This window comes from Heterocephalus glaber, unplaced genomic scaffold (genome assembly GCF_053883595.1).
Source record: "Heterocephalus glaber isolate CG9 unplaced genomic scaffold, H.glaber_assembly_v1.0 deba00001497, whole genome shotgun sequence".
Lineage (NCBI taxonomy): Eukaryota > Metazoa > Chordata > Mammalia > Rodentia > Bathyergidae > Heterocephalus > Heterocephalus glaber.
In genome coordinates this window covers 65,552,970-65,569,758 of record NW_028258320.1, presented here as the reverse complement: position 1 = coordinate 65,569,758, position 16,789 = coordinate 65,552,970, and the positions used below count along the sequence as shown (strand labels likewise).

The window sequence follows — 16,789 nt, the reverse complement described above, 5'->3', positions numbered from 1 at the left end:
AGCCCTTACAACATCGAAAGAGGCTATTATACCCATTCCACAGGTGTCTTCAATACTTTCTTGTCACTGAGACACAATACTCAACACCCACAACTCTAAAGAGGAAAGGTTTATTGTAGCTCACAGTTTGTAGAGGTTTCAGTCCATAGTCTGCTGACTCCAAGGTAGGATGGCATGGCAGAGGGGCATGGCAGAGGAGAAATAGTTCAGGACTTGGTGGAGAAATCAGAGAGATCCAGGGAGGAGGAAGTGAAATAAACCTTCCCAAGCCACGCCACCAGTGACCCATCTCCTCCCACCCGTCTTCACCTCCCAACATCACATTTAGCTATAAACTCAGCAGCGGGTTAATGCATTGATGAGTATCACACCTCCATGATCTAATCGCCTCCCCAAAGCCCCACCTACAAGTGCATGAGGCCTGGGGGGGGGCACCTAGATATAAACCCTAACAACAGTCGTGACACTGAAGCCAGCTTAGGCTGAGTTACTTTTTCAAGAGCACACAAGGACTAGAGAGGGAGCCACGTCCTTTGCCTGCTCCAGGAACCTGAGTTCTCCCTTCCTGGCCTGTGTGATGGGGCTTGTGATTACCGCCTGACCTGTATCTTTGACACTGCATGGGTTTCAATTTGCTGTTCCTAATTGGAATCAAATATTTCTGACTCTGGAAATAAATACTGTTAAACGATGGTTCGTGCACAGAATAACTGCATGTCTGTTGCTAAGGAGATACTCTTGGGAAGGAGGTGGAAGAGTGAAAGGCGGATTCCAGCTTCACAGACCCACTTCCCCCACACTGAGCCCCTCCTGAACTGGGCAAAGGCTAAGGTGTCTGGAGACTGGGCAGCTGCCTCTCACACCAGCCTATTGCAGGCCCACTGGGCAGCTGTGCTGTTCAAGAGAAGTTAGGAATTTTTTTTTTTTTTTAGTGAAATCCATTAAGTTCTAATCACTGGAAACTCTAGTGAGTTGAATAATGTCCTCCAAAAAGTCACACCATCCAGAAATTCCAAGTATTAATAAGATCTGGTTTGGAAATACAGTTCTTACAAGAGTCATGAAGGTAATGATAGAGGTGAGTTCGTACAAATCCAATGAACGTCTTTGTAAGAGGCAGAAGGGACACATGGAGACACCCAGAAGGCAATGTGGAGACAGCGGCAGAGACTGGAGTGTATCTGCGCAAGCCAAGGAAGGCCACACATTCCCAGCAACCACCAGCAGCCAGAAGAGAGGCCTGGGATTGTTTCTCCCTTGGAGCCTCCAGAAGAAATCAACTCTGCTACCACCCTGACTAAATATCTGCCCTCCAGAACTACAAAAGATTAAGGGGTTGTTGTATAAAGCCATCAGTTTATGTTAAGGCAGCCCCAGGAATCTAAAACAGCAATGAACTTTTATTTGTAATAATACCATGTGAGCTATCAAAATCTATTTGTGAGCCAGATGAGGCCTCTAAGTCACCAGTTACACCAGCTGGAATCAAGGAGCACTTCCGGGCACACAAGCTTCGTCCTTCTCCAAAGGTGATGATGTCACTCCTCCTGCAGCTCCACAGACAGATCCTCTCTGCAGAGCCCCAGGACTGTATTTCCCACATCCTGTAGGCACCTTCCTGTGCAAGACCTGTGGGCAGCTCCAGTGCAAAGCATCCAAGACCTGGCTGCATCCCTGACTGTGTGGAATTACCATGCATGACCTTGTACCACTGCTATGCTGGAACCGGTCAGGCCACCTCCCAGAAACCAGTTATTAAATACTCAGAAAATCTCCCTGCTGATTGTTAAACTGTTTGTCCCTTGAAATCAGCCACAATGAGCGTATTTACACCACTGGAGTTGAGGGCTCATTACTTCTTGGAGAACCAGCTTACCAGCACCTCCACTCCATTGTCCAGATGAGAAAGCTTACGTATTTTATCTCACACTCTCTTACCCTACTTCGTAGCCAGCCACCAAATTCCACTAATACTACCAAGTATCAGTTGGCGTCCCCTCCTCTCACTGGCCCCAATGCAGAACTCATCTTTCTTTCATCTGAGCTACTGCAAAGGCTCTATGATTTTCACCAGTTACATTCCCCACACAAGAAGTTAGACATCAAAGCCTCTCCTTAGACATTTTTAACATTCAAACCCCTGTGCTTGGCATTCAGAGCAGTGCTAGCTGGGCTTCTTTCCATTGCAAGTGGCAAGAACTCAACTCACACAAGGAAACTTGCTAATTCATATAACTAGAGAGCCCACGGGGAATGAAGCTGCAGGTATAGCTGAACCTGAGCTCTGGCTTGTCCCGCCACCACTTGGCTCAGCCCCTCTGCCTAGTTTCATTCTCAGATGTGTTCTCTTTCCATGGAAGGAAAAATGGCCAGCAGCTGCCCTGAATCATATCCTTCTAGCTCACTGTAGTGTGACACAATGATTGCTTTCATCTTCCCAATCTTTCAAGTCTCCATGAATCCATACCTTGTCCACATGACTTTGCCGTTCCTCTTACTAATGAAGCAGAACCTATTTCTCCATCCCTTGATTCTGAGTAAGCCACGTGACTTCCTTTAGCCAATGAGATATTAGCAGTTGTAATGCAAGAGAACCTTGAAAATATGGCATGCATTTCCACTTGTTTTCGTGCTTCTTTAAAATTGCCCTGAAAACATTCCCAGGCTACCCCACTGAGAATGGTGCACATGGCACTGCGCTGAGCTACCCAGCCATCCCTGTCACAGCCAGGATGGACACCTAGCTAATGCTCAGCCAAGATCAGCTGAGACCCACAGTCTTGAGAGCTAAGTAAATGTCCACTGCTGTATGCCACTGTTATGGCTTGAGGCTAGATGTGCCCCAAAGCTTCATGTAGTCATAAGGGATGCTTTTAAGAGGTGGCATGGGGCCGGGGATTTAGCTCAGTGGTTTCTCCGTCTGCTGTGCAAGCTCAAGGACCCTAGTTCAATCCCCAGTACCAAAAAAAAAAAAAAAAAAAAATAGAGGTGGCATGTGTGATGCTGGGATCAAGGATGTGATTCTGGGATAGATTCATGGTGCAATGGTAAGGGTGTGAATGCTACCTGTCCTCAGGGTGGGCAACCTAGATAAATTATAAGGACAGAAAGGGTGTCACCGCTTGTTGCTAGTAGCTTGCTGCCTTGCTGCCTTCTTCCTTCTGCCTGCCATGAACTGTTTCTCCTCTGTGATGCCCTCTATCATTCTACACTGCCTTAGAGCCAGCTGACTACAAACTGAAACCTCTACAAACTGTAAGCTAAATAAACCTTTCCTCCTTTAACTGGGTGTCAAGTATTTTGTCTCAGCAATGAGAAAAGTAACTGAGACAGACACTGAGGCTGTGTGATTTCTCATTACACAGCACTATTATGGCAGTAAATAACTGATACATTCCAGGTGTGGTAGCACACGCCTATCATCCTAGCATCCTCAGAAGCTGAGGCAGGAGGATCACAAGATTGAGCCCAGCTTGAGCAACTTAGCAAATTAATGAGATCATGTCTCAAAATTTTAAAAATTCAAAAAGAGCTGGGAAGACCAGGCATGCTGGCACACTCCTGTAATCCCAGCACTTGGGAGGCTGAGGCAGGAGGGTTGCTGTGAGTTTGAGGGCATCCCAGGCTACATAGTGAGCTCAAGGATAGCCTAAACTACAGAGCAAGACCCTGTCTCCACCAAAAAAAAAAAAACTGATTGGAATGTAGTTCAGTGTGAAGGTCCTGAGTTCATTCCCCAGTACCGAAAAAAAAATTTTTCGGTACTGGAGATCGAAAAAAAATTTTAATAAATAAATGACTTAGTTAACTCATTGCAGAGAATTTCTGTGTGTCTGTACAGCAACGTCAGGGAACACTGATGAGCTCTGCTTGTGCTCTCTGCCCAGCTCCTGCACGAGAAGTCACACAGTCTGACTGAACTTTCCAGGTCCCAGGAGTATGGGTCACCATGACTGCCAACCTCTCAGCGGCCACATGGAAGGACAGAGCAGAGCTGCCCGCTATGAGGAGGTCTGTCCGGCCCGGCTGCCATCTGCCTCTGCTTTGTCCCTGCTCTGCTTCCCAAGCACTCTGGCTTCCCCACTCCAACCACTCACCATTTCCCGAACTTGTCACTTGCTTTCGTATCTCTTCACCTGGGCTCTCGCCTGTGCGACTTCCTGGAAGGCCTTCCATCTCCTTCTTTGGCAAAGCCTCCTCCAATCCCCAGACCCAAAAGGAGAGAAGACAAAAGGTTGGCAGGGAAGACAGAGCCAAGCCAGAAGCCACAGAGCCCAGGGCACAGGCAGAGCCACCGGATGCTGCCCAGATGACCAATCCAGCAGCAGGCCAGGACTGAGATCTGGAGCAGAGACAGGAGCTAAAACCTGCAGGCAAGTCCAAGGACTCACACTGCCTGGCAGCAACAGCTCAGGCAGCAGAGGGCAGGGGCCAGACAAGCCAAGGAATAGAAGGCAGGAGGACGCTGGCAGGGACAGCACTCCTGGTCACAGAGCTCACTCTGGACAAAGGAGAGGAGGCAGGATCGGGATCCAAGGGGCTGAAAGCCACAGAGGAATAATGACAATAGCAATGACACTTTTCAGGCCCTTAGAGCCTGCCTGGGACAGTGCTGAGAGCTTATTCACCAAATTCATTTATTTCTCTCAATACTCTGATGAGGGGCATAAAATCATCATTCACATTATGCAGAGGGGGATCTGAGGGTGGCCCCAGCACCCCAGCTCGGAGCAGCCCAGCAAGAAGCAAGTCCAGGCCTCCAAGCCCAAAGCCCATCCTTAACCACTGTTCTTTCTTACCCACTGCCTGAATTTTAACTGAAAGATAGCCTCTGCCAGCCCCACCTCTAGACATATTTACATCTCTGCCTCCAGGCAGCTTATTGTTAAAAACAGCTCCCTCAGAGGCCACCTGAGCTGGGCATGGTGGTGCACACCTCTAGTCCCGCACTCTGGGAGGCTGAGTCAGGAGGATCATAAATTCAATCCCAGCCTAGGTAACTTAGCAAGACCTTGTCTGAAAATAAAAAATTTTAAAAGAGGCCTGGGGATATAGTGAAAGCCCTAGGTTCAATCCCCGTCCTGGGGGGTAGAGGGGGATGACCAACAGAGAATTCCCTTCCTGCAAAAAGATTCCCCAGACTTTGGGGTGAAATTCATTCCTTCCTCCCCACATTCCCATGGTCCTTTGCTTCTGCCTCTGCTTGGGTGCCTGAACCATCTTCAGATTCCTGGCTGATATCTGTACTCAGCTCTCCCCACTGGCCATCTTGGGAGAACTGACCATCATCTGGCTTTGTCCCCAGGGCACCCAACTTAGGGCAGCAGATGCTGAATTCCTACTTGTTGAAATAGATGTGTGTGCTGATCTTTACTCCTTCAGCCTGAGTCCAACAAAGCAGCCTAGTGCATCCACCTTCAGATTCCTGTGCATAGTGCTGCTTGCATGGAGGTCAGATCAGTGATGTCTCCCTCAGACAGGGCCAGAGTTCACAGAAGCCCACCTTTCTAGGGCCCATATTAAAGATCCCACCAGGGCCGGGAATTTAGCTCAGTGGTTCCGTCGCCTGCTGTGCAAGTGCGAGGACCCAAGTTTGATCCCCCGTGCCGGGGAAAAAAAAAAAATGAAAGGTATATTAATATCGGGGATTTAGCTCAGTGGTTTTGCCACCTGCTGCACAAGTGCAAGGACCAAGTTCGATTCCTGGTACCAAAAAAAAAAGAAGCACAATTAAAGATCCCACCAATCAGCCCCAGGCCCTGCCTCTGGCCCAGCTCCAAAACTAACTGGGCTGGTTAGCTCCTCCCCCCGAAAGAAGGGACCCTCTTTTTTTTTTTTTTTTTTTGGTACCGGGGATCAAACTTGGGTCCTTGCGCTTGCGAGGCAGGCAGCAACACCACTGAGCTAAATTCCTGGCCCAAATCTTTAATGTTTTTTGGTTTTTGGTTTTTTTTGGTACCGGGGATTGAACTCCGGACCTTGCTCTTGTAAGGCAGGTGCTGGAACCACTGAGCGAAATCCCTGGCAGAAGGGACCCTCTTTCAGTGTGTGAGGGGATTGTGCAAAAGCTTTCCCTATGCAGCAGCTGTCTCAAGTGGGTGTTTGGTCCCTTTTGAGTGACTTTTTTGAACTTGACTTTGCCGATACCTCCAGCAAATTAGAGCCACAATTACACCATGGCTTAACAGGATTAGTCACACACACACATATCTCGGTTACATACTTCATTCCCCAGTTGAAGGACACTCAGGCCTGAGGCTGGCAGGAGAGGTAAGAGAATTGCTTTCCCATCTTCTCAAACTGCTCAGGAGCAGAACCACAAATTAAACACAGGATCCTCAGTTACACTGAAATTTCAGATAAGCAATGAATAATTTCAGTAAAAGTATGTCTCATGCAATATCTATGGCATACACTAAAAAATTTAACTGGGTATACTGTCATTTTATTTGATAAATATGGTAATGCTACTTAGACAAGATCTTAAAATGTTGAAGCCCAGGATTCCTTCCAAGGAGGGTCCTTATAGATAACAGAAGGAGAACCAGAGAACTGTAATGTAGAATCATCTGGTCTATTTGGGGTTCAAAAATGAAGGTCCAAACACATGACATAAAAAGACCAACCAGACACTCAATGCAATTCACACAAAATATTTTTCAAGGGTATAATAGCTTGGATAAAACCCATTAGCACACTTAAATTAATTCCGTACTCGGCATAATAACACATTGCTCCCCCTTCTTGCTCTTCCCAGGGGAAATATTTGACCACTTGCGTCAGCCTCCTGCGTGAACGCCTGGATAGAACAACTGTGTGGCAGTTATTGATTTTTGATGAATGACATACCTCTTTCTTCCGAGCTAGTACTGCTTTGTTTTCAAACCTTACTTAATTGTTCGATTTTTGATGTTTTGGGGGTTTTTTCCTTTCCAAAGAAATAAATGCAAAGTGTTTATTCTCCAAAGGCTGTAAACAGAGCTTGCGGGTCTGGTTTCTATGACAACCCCACTTGATGCAGCAAACCTAGATTATCTCTAATGACAGACATGAAGTTTAAATTGCACATTCTGAACAAACAGTGCTCTGCTGACCTTTTATTGAAAAATGGAATACAGGGTGATTAGCATAATGTGTTATATAAAAAGGAAACCCATGTATTGGTGGGCATTATGCACCAGTGATTAGCCGCACCGCTAGTCTTTAACAAACTGCTTGCCAGGATGGAGAGCTTGGGAAATTAAGATTTGCCATCTATCATTTTCAAATTCAGCAAAATCTGTAGCAGTAATTGCACTAAACAGTTTTCAAATAACACATGCAGTTCTTTCTCTTACTTATTCAATTGAGTCTTCTAGTGGGGAAGCAAGAGAGGAAAATTTACCCATTTTACAAAAATAATAATTCTGGGCCCCAATATTTATTCTGAAACAGTCTGCCTCCTAATCCCTTCATGTAATTCCTGGAGGAAGCCTAGGGTCTGGTGTATCCTGGAAGCTACCACTTGGAAATGACTTTGTTAGAGCGGTACAACAGCATCCAGGGCTGGCTAGCCAGAAGCAAGGTGCAGATGGGGTCCACCCACAGGAAGCCCAGCGTCATGGTCTATGCTCCTATCAACTGCAAAAGGATGGCTAGAGAGTCTGGGCTCCAGAGTAAGCCACCTGCTTCCAATTTGAGCTTTGTCTCTAACCTCCCTATGACCCTGGCACATCACTTAACTTCCCTAAGACCTGATTTCCTTGTCTACACATGGGAGTCAGAGTAACACTATGAGCTGCCCATGGGAGCACACACCTATAATCCCAGCATTTGAGAGTCTGAGGCAGGAGGATGGAACATTTAAGTCCTACCTGAGCAACTGAGTGAAACCCTGTCTCCAAAATAAGTCAGTAAATAAATAAAGACTGGGGATATAGCTCAGTGCAAAGGCCCTAGTTTCAATACCCAGCACCACAAAAAGAAATGGAAAGAAAAAAGAATGAATGAATGAAAGAAAGAAAGAAAGGAAGAAAGAAAGAAAGAAAGAAAGAAAGAAAGAAAGAAAGAAAGAAAGAAAGAAAGAAAGAAAGAGAAAGAGACAGAAAGAAAGAGCAGGGGGAAGGAAGGAAGGAAAGCAGGCAGGCAGGCAAAAGAGTAACAGTATATAATGCTCGGTCAAGATAACCATGAGGGGGGACTGGGGATTTAGCTCAGTGGTTTCGCCGCCTGCTGCACAAGCGCAAGGATCCGAGTTCAATCCCCAGAACCAAAAAAAAAAAAAAAAAGATAACCATGAGGGTTGAGGATGCAAAACCTAAGAGCTGCCCCACCCCCCCATAGCTCAGCTGCCTCCCTGGCTCTTGGCTCCGGGCAGTCTTTTACAGTATGTCCGTGGGCGTGTTCCCAACTGGTCTTTGCACAATCATGCTTTGAGCACTAACGAGAAAGTCTGGAACCTGGAAGGAGCCTTCATTTACCCCCTCAGCCAGATACAAGCCTCAGCCTCCCGGGCGTACAACACTGAATACCAAGGCCAGGAGTCAGCAACCAACAGCAGCACTCTCGGCTTTATGACAGTGGATATCGCTGAATATCACAGGAATAAAATATATGTGAATGTACACATCATTTGATCCTCAGAACAATCCTGGTGAAGGAGCTCACTCTCATCATTCTCATTTCACAAACGGGGAAACTGAGGCTGGGGATCACAAAGAGGTAGCAGAGTGGGGTACACTGGAGTTGGCTACAGCACTTTCACCCCATCAGAATGCCTTCATGTAAACACTCACTTAACTCGTGTCCTGGCCACCTGCAGGTGGGTACAGCCACTGAGCCCACATCTGGCTGGTTCTCACTGTAACCTCTGCTGGGTGCTCCTGGGAGCTGGCGGACAATCAGCAACTTCCTCCGCTCTGGCCTCCTCACTGCTGCCTGGCCGCCCCTCAGGGAAAGGCTCCGTCTGCCCCTTGCCGTGGTGTTCTCGGGACACCATCTCCCCGACGCACCCAGCCAGCCGAGCTTCCTCAGCGTGAGCCGCAATCCAGGTCCCAGGGGTGCCAGGCTTTCAGTCAGGATCTCATGCTGTCCCCAATATCATGCCTGAGCCCCCAAACCTCACTACTTTTATCAAGGCAGCAACTTCGTTTCTTCCTTCTAGAGGGGTCAAAAGCACTCCTTGAAATGGAGGTGGGAGGGACAGACACCACAGTTCCTCCCTGGTGCCCATTTCCGCCTCAGGCAGGCACACGTCCCACCAACCTGCTCCTCCTGCTTCGACCCAATAGAAGATATTCTTCTTGTGTAAGGTTTTTAAATTTCCTGCCTAATCACCTGAAAGGCAGACAGCCCCTGAGTGGCAGGGCTATATGGCCATACTATTATTATCCTCATTTCTCCAAGAAGACACTCTCAGTAGGTCAGGTGACTTGCCCGAGGTCCCATCAAGCTAATAAAGGAAGTGGCTAAGGCCTGAACCTGCCCAGGCTGACCTCAAACCCAAATCTGATGCTCTCTTCCCAGCCTGTCCCTTGATGCCAGTAAGAGCGGCAGTGCTCGAATCCTGTAAGAGTGCAGGAATAGTACAAACCCCCAATTTGTCAGGGTCACCTACCACAGTGATTTTACAGGCTAGGTTTCCCGTAAAAGCACAGGGTCTTACTTGCTGACTTGATTGCTCTTGAGACATAACTGTAAACAGGACCTGAATGAATGAACCTGTAGACTGTGTCACTTTCGGGGCAGCAGATGATCTGACAGCCTGTCACAAATGTCATATTGGATCAAAGCTATGTCAAGGCCCCTGACCCCTGTCCCTGAGCTGTGATTTCTTCACTCAGGGACAAACCACTGTGTCAGAAACACCCTGGTTCTATTAAAGGACAGACAGTGTTGTGTGATCTCCCCATCATGGGAGAAGAAGCACCCAAGATTCCAACCCTTTACCACAAGAAGCCATCACCAGCCTTCCTGGAAAGTGACAGCATGTAGGGGCAGATGCAACTGGAGGCCCAGAGAAGAGCAAGAACCAGGGAGGGCAGAGAGGTGTTTGCTATTCCCTTCCTGGAATAAAACCCACCCCAGACCCCAGCTTTCCAAATAGAAAACATCACTTACCTATGGAGAGACCTGGTAGGTGGCTCCTGGTCCAGGAGGGATAACAATGAAACCCAGCTCCTGGAACTGCAGTGAGACCCTTAAGGCGGTGTCTGTAGAGCACTCAGCCCAGCCCTAGCATGCAGTAGGCACTCAATAAATGCTAATCACAGCATGTGGCATTAGTGCCAGGTCTTGACAGGTGGAGAAAGCACCTTCCTGGCTGCTTACAATGAACCCCCCATCCATAGCCATCTGCTGGGAAAGGTCCCCAAAGAGACTGTCCTAGCCCCCTCTACCCCAATTTGTGATAGACATGGGGACTTTGCAGTTGTAATTGGTTAAGATGAGGTCACACTGGAGTGTCTGGGGCCCTTAATCTAACATGACTCGTGTCTTTATAGGAAAAGACACAGAGACAGACACAGAGGGAGGGGCCATGTAAAGACAAGGCAGAATGTAGGTGACACTGCCGCAAGCCCAGGAACACCAAGGGCTGCCAGCAGCAGCAGCAGCTAGAAAGGAAGGGAAGCCTCAAGTCTGGATACAAGTCCCGATTCCAATTATGTATAGCTGCATGCCCATGGACTGTTAAAAACAGCCCTTCTGGGCCACAGCTTCCATACATAGAAAATCCAGGAAAGAACAGCCCTCCCACTTGGGGCTGTTGTGTGGGTGAAATGACTTCCTGCATATCTAGCCCTTGGCCCCTGTGTCAGGAAGTAAGTACTCTGGATGGCAGAAGCATGGATCTTCAGGCCAGGAAGACCCGGGACAGCCCAGCTCCTACCCCTAACTCCCACCTCTGGATGGCTTCTCCTTCCCAAGATAAGGCTCTGTCAAGAAATCCCACTGGAGTTTGCTTTGCATGTCATCAGCCCAAGGTAGGACCGGCATTCAGCACATAGGAAGTCTGGGGCCGGGATCTTCTTCCAACATGGGAAAATGCCACACAATTGGCACCTCTTCATCAGGCAAGGTGTGGTCCTGAGTAAGAGAGTAGGAGATATACATAGATTCCATCTTGTCCCCAGGCTGGAGTACAGGTGAAGGGAGCAGGAATAGTGACACCCTCCTGTGAATCTTGGGGACTTGGAGGGGACAGCATTGGTTCAGCCCATAAGAAGCATCCAGGGGGGTCCCAAGTGGGCACCTGGACCCACATCATTTCCCACCCCACGCCATGAAGGAACCCAGAAAGTACTCTGGGGAAGTTCTGGGGGACAGGGGACACCTGTCCACTCTTAGCAGGTGTATCGCTTAACAGGACCCTGGAGCAGCTGACCAGGGCCCTCAGTGAGGTGCATGTGCTACAAGACTCAACACCAGTGCCCTTGGGTTATTAAGCAACAGCCCAACCCTTGATTTTGGTGAGCTCTGGGACTCAAGGCTTTCAGATAAGCAGCAGCTACTGGGAGGAAGAAGAATTCTAATTTATAAACACCCTGACTCTTCATTTTCTGAGCTGTCATGTTTTAAAATGACCTTCACTACAATAGATCATACAGAAAAAAACTTAACACTCTGCCAAATTAAATGTTTTAATCTTATTTGTTTGTTTGGTACCAGGGATCGAACTCGGGTCCTTGCGCTTGTGCAGCAGGCGGCAAAACCACTGAGCTAAATCCCTGGCCCTGTTTTAATCTTATTTATTTAAAAAAATTAAATGACTCGCCAACTCATGAATACCACCAACTTCATTAGAACCACCAAGCTTTAGAGTTGTGCCTCACCTGTCAGCAGAGGAGGGACACAGAGATGAAGATGTTTAACTAGGGACATGAGGATGGTGACCCCAAGAAAGCCTTCCCTCTGATCTCTGACCTCTGACCCTTCCTCTGACCTCTGACCCTCCAATATGGCTGTCCATGCCTCAAAGCATGGGTGCCATTTCTGAACTGACACAGCTCACTGGACACCTGACTGGCCCTGCCTTTCCATGACCTTGAGGGACCTTAAGACTTATCCCCTCCTTCCCTCCTGTCTCAGCCCAGCTCAGCAAAGCAACTGCCAACTTCTCTAGCCCATCGTGGGGACTGATTCTTATAAAGTGCAGGGCACACACCACCCCAAATCCCACCTCATCCTGCACCCAAGGATGTGTGCTCCAGGCTCCATGTCATCCTGCCCTCAGCCAGCCCCTGGCATTTACTGACCATGTGCCAGGGACAGTGCCAGTATATAAATCACCTAATATTCTCCACAAAGTTACCTGGAGAATCAGGTACTACCATTATTCCTATTTCCCAAATGAAAAAATAGAGGCTGAGAGGCACAAACAAGAGGTCACACTCCTGGTAAGGGTTAGAATGCCATCACAGGATTCCCCACAGCCACCAGAAACAGAACTGAGGAGCGGCTGTCTACTTAAGGGCCCGGCCTGTGCTGTTTTGTTCTGGCAGCCTGAGCAGACTGTGACAGGGCACCTCCCAGGGCTCCTATGGGTACCCTGCTCTCCCACCCAGGCTCTGCAGGATGGAGTCCAAGTCAGGGAGAAATAAATGAGAGTACTGTGAGCAGTGCAGTCCTACAAATTAAAGGGCTGGAGGCTTCCTCAAACAGGTGGCCCTTGAAAGAAAAGAAGTGGCAGAAGAGGGACCAGCTTTCCGGTGAAGCTGGGGGAGCCCACTGTGTGGTCAGGAGTGTGGGTCCTAGCCTCCTCGTGCCTGTTTCCTCATCTGTAAAATCGAAATAGTAATACCAACCCTGCCAAGTTATCATGTGAGGGTTATTAAGAATAATATATATCATAGGAACAAAAGGAAAAGATAATGAATTATCAGTATCTGCAGTCTTCACTCTCCACATTCTACCTGCTTCAGTAGCTCAGTTTAGGGGATTTTGAGATGCTGACACAGGGCAGGGGGAGGGAGGTTAGGTCGAGAAAGATGCCAGGGTAGGAAGGGACCCTGCCTTGTGTCCACTCAGAGGGGGAGGCAGGGAAGGAAGCCACACAGGCCGCCAGAGAGAGACTGGCACTGAGCACGGAGCAAGGGAGAGTCTGGGGAGGAGAGCCCCATGACACCCTACTCCTGAAGACATGGGTACCCCAAGAATATTCCTTTCTGCCACTGATACCCAAGACGAGGTGTCACACTTGAACTTCCCCCAGTGACCCTGGCCAGCCTCACTATGGTCCTGTGACAGTGGATCCCCACAGACACTGGGCCCCACAGGACCCATGAATCAGCGGGTTATGTGTGTGTATGTCAAAGCCGGCTGGGGATACACAAACACCTGCTGCAGAACTTCCCAGGAACAGGAGGCTGTCTGGGAGGAGGCTCAGCCTCCTTTGGGGCCCCCTTTGCCCCCTACACACACTGTGTAGGGCTCTGGCTCTGATGCTGGCTCCAGTCTCCAGGAGGCCCCAGATAACCACATCTTACACAGAGGTGGTGATGGTGCAGGGTCTCTCCCAGGGACAGCTACAGTGCGTCCTCTGGAATACAAGGCCTCGAGCAACAGCCTGCCTGTTCTGTCCAGCAGATTACAAAGATTCTGTGAGCCCCAGCTCCCATGGTCTCCCAACGACACCACACAGGGAGGTGGACATTCTGACTTCCCTGTGATACAGGTGAAACCATAGAGGTTCCACGAGGGCCTGAGGTCCTCAGCTTTGGTGGAGGGGCTGGGCTCTGTGCCACCTGCTCTCCCCACAGATCAGCAGCTTTTTTCTCATTTAGCACTGCTTTCCTCCACGTTCTCAAGGGGCTGAGCTCTTGCCTTGAAACACTAATCCCCAAACCAGCAGTCCAGACAGGGTGGCCATGTGTAGTCACCCAGGCTGTACATGACTATACTTCAGAGCAGACCTGTTCTCATAGACTACAACGTTCAGAGTTATGCCCCGAGCCCAAACCCCACTGAGACCTGGCCCAACATGTCCCCAGGTTCCTCAGAGGTCAGCACCCCCTGTCCTTGCCTTCATGCAGCCTTCATATGGCCATAGCCACATCAACCTGGATGAACCTTCTCACCCAAAAGCCTGTCCCAGTCTGTCTTTAGCCTACACCAGACAGTCTTCGGAGACTGCAGAGAAGGCTGAGGGGCCGTGGAATCTGCGAGGCTTCGTGGGTGTCAGGTCAGTGGGAAGCCCACTGTCCACAACTACAGCTGCCCAGCTGGAGACTCCACCTCTCAATGGGCCTGCAGCGCCATTATTCATGGGTTCAACTGCATAAGTATCTGCACCAAATAACTCCAGCCGGAGTTCCCAGGGAGAGGACTTCAGGAGAGCATAGCACTGTCAGCACTTCTAAAAGCCCAATGCTGGAACAGAACCAAGCTCACATGGGGGATTTAACATGCTCTGCTAATTCTCCAGCATTACTAAACCACTAAGAGGCTTGTAACCGTGAAGCTTGTTAGCAAGAAGGGGGGACATGGCCCTGCAGCCCCATCATTCAGAAGGAGAGTCAGAAGCTCAGCTCTGGGAGGACAGCCTGACAGCCTGCAGAACGCTGACCATCAGGAATCGAGTGTTAATTATGTGGCAGGGGCCTTTTGAAATTCTCTGCATGCATCATTTCCCTTCAACCTTACAACATCCCAGTGAGGTGGGCATTGTTACTGCACCCATTTGAAGAGGAGGAAATAGAGGAATCAGAAGGAAGAAAGGAAGGCTTAACCGCCTCCCGCTAAGGTCACTGGAACAGACAGCAGGACTGACCCAGGCTAGCCACAGAGATCAGCTGCTGCCATTTCCATCGCACAGGCATGTCTTTGTTCATCAGGTGCACCTCTGTGTCGTGTGGGTGCCAGGAGCCAGGGATAGTGGCGAGCAGAATCCATCATGGCTACCCCTTGGCATGCAGAGGTTGGTAGCCAGCCAGCCATTAATGGGCCACAGATGATGCTGACTTCCATCTGTGCTGAGTAGCAGGGGGAAATGCCAGCAAACTGTGTTGCAAGGGTCTTCAGTCTAGAGACCAGGGGAGGCTTCTGTGAGGAACTGCTGAGACCTGAGAGATGCTAGCCAGAGGTGGAAAAAGGAACCACAGGAGGAGGGAAGGTCAGACCTATGGCAGGAGGGCCAGGTAGCTCCTATAGCCCAGAATCAAAATAAAAAGAGTACCTACTGGGGACCAGGGATTTAGCTCAGTGGTTCTGCCGCCTGCCTCGAAATCTCAAGGACCCGAGCTCAATCCCTGGTACCAAAAAAAAAAAAGAGTACCTACTGGAGATTTCCACTAATATAAAATTCTGGAAAATGCAAAGTAATTGATAGTGGCAGTGATTGCCTGGGATGGGAGTAGGGAATGAGGAAACTTTAGGGGAGCAGGTCTATTCATTACCTTGACAAGGGTGGTGGCTGCGTGGCTACGTACATAGTCAAAGCCCCTCAGACTGCCATATTGCTCACAGTGTGTTGACAGCTGTCACACCCCAATCAAGCTGTTAAAATGAATATGTAGAAGGCCTGGGTGCCTAGGGCCACAGAGGGGAGAGAAAGGGGGTGAGAGCCCGAAGGCTCAGGAAGGGCCAGCTCAGCAGCTGCTAGAGACCCTGACCCTAGGCCACTGCTCACAGGTAGGGTCTCAGTTTGCTAGGGCTGCTCTCAAAAAGCACCACAAACTGGGTGCCTTTAGCAATAGAACTTTATTGCCTCAGTTCAGGAGGCCAGAAATCCGAAATTGCTCTCTCGGGCAGCTTGGTTCCTTCTGAGGCAGAGCGAGGGATATCTGTCCTGGACCTCTCTCCTGGCTTTTGCTGGGGGCTGCAATTTGTGTGTCCTTTGGCTTGCGGAAGCTTCCCCCATCTCTGCAGGCCTTCATGTGGCCTTCTGCCTGTGTGGGTCTCCATCAGGACTGCCCTTTGTAAGGTCCACCTTGATGCACAACACCCTGATCCTAATGAATTCCATCTTCAGGGACCCTAGTCACACTGAAGTCACATTCTGAGGCGCTGGGGCTTAGAACTGAACTCTGGCTCTGGGGAGTGGAAGTTTGTAGAAAACAGTAAGGTAGGGAGAGAGGATGAGTGGCAGGTGGGGAAGCCTGGTAACCCAGAATTGCACTCTGTCACTTCCCCTGGAACCCAGGCAGTCCCTGTACCTCTCAGAGCTTCAGTCTTTCCACCTTGATTGGGTTAGGATCCATGCTTGCAGGCCAAGGACCAAAGAAATGGACCAGCACAAGCATGGTTGGGGCTAGCTTCCTGCTCCTGCCAAGTCCCCAGAGAAACTCTCCATTCTTCGGACAGCTTGGAGCTGCTCAGTCCCCAGGGTCAGCTATGAACTCATCTGCCAGCCCCTAGACCCTAGAGACCCAGACAGTTGTTAAGGTTTCTGCCCACATAATCCTGGTTAGGGAAAGCGATTGTTGTAGTGAGTGTTTGCAAGAGAACAGATTTACTGCAGGACACAGAAATTTACAAGATTAGCTGACAATATCCGCCCACAGGGTCAAATATAGAAGAGTGCGAGAGATCTGTCCATGCACTAGAGATCTAAAGGCTCCACCCGAGGGCCTGGATCCCAGGGCAATGTCCTGTACAAGTCAGTCCATAACAGGAGGCTGAGGAATCTGCGATGCAAGACTGGGGAGTCTGCACCGGAAATTGCAAGAGCCGGTGCTGGAGGCTAGAGAGGCTGCGCAGGCAGGCGGGAGGCAGGTGCTGGAAGCCAGAGTCTGTGCCAAAAGCCAGGGACAAAGCTCAAGACAAAGGCAAGGACCAGAGCTCCTCTGAAGACAGCAGCAGCCATCCCTCTGGA

At 49.4% G+C, this 16,789-nt stretch overlaps 1 long non-coding RNA gene across 2 annotated transcripts in view; it reads right to left on the bottom strand.

Moving 5' to 3' along the window:
- LOC110347821 (uncharacterized) overlaps positions 1-16,789 on the bottom strand; it is an 89,805-nt gene that overhangs the window by 65,454 nt on the left and 7,562 nt on the right. The window contains exons 2-3 of one of the 2 annotated variants that reach the window (XR_002392674.2): positions 10,881-11,064; positions 9,985-10,164 (exon numbers count right to left, since the gene is read on the bottom strand). The exons of the other annotated variant lie outside the window; for it this stretch is intronic. This is a non-coding gene — a long non-coding RNA (uncharacterized LOC110347821). Of the gene's footprint in view, positions 1-9,984; positions 10,165-10,880; positions 11,065-16,789 lie in introns of those variants that run through there. 2 annotated transcript variants of the gene reach the window in all.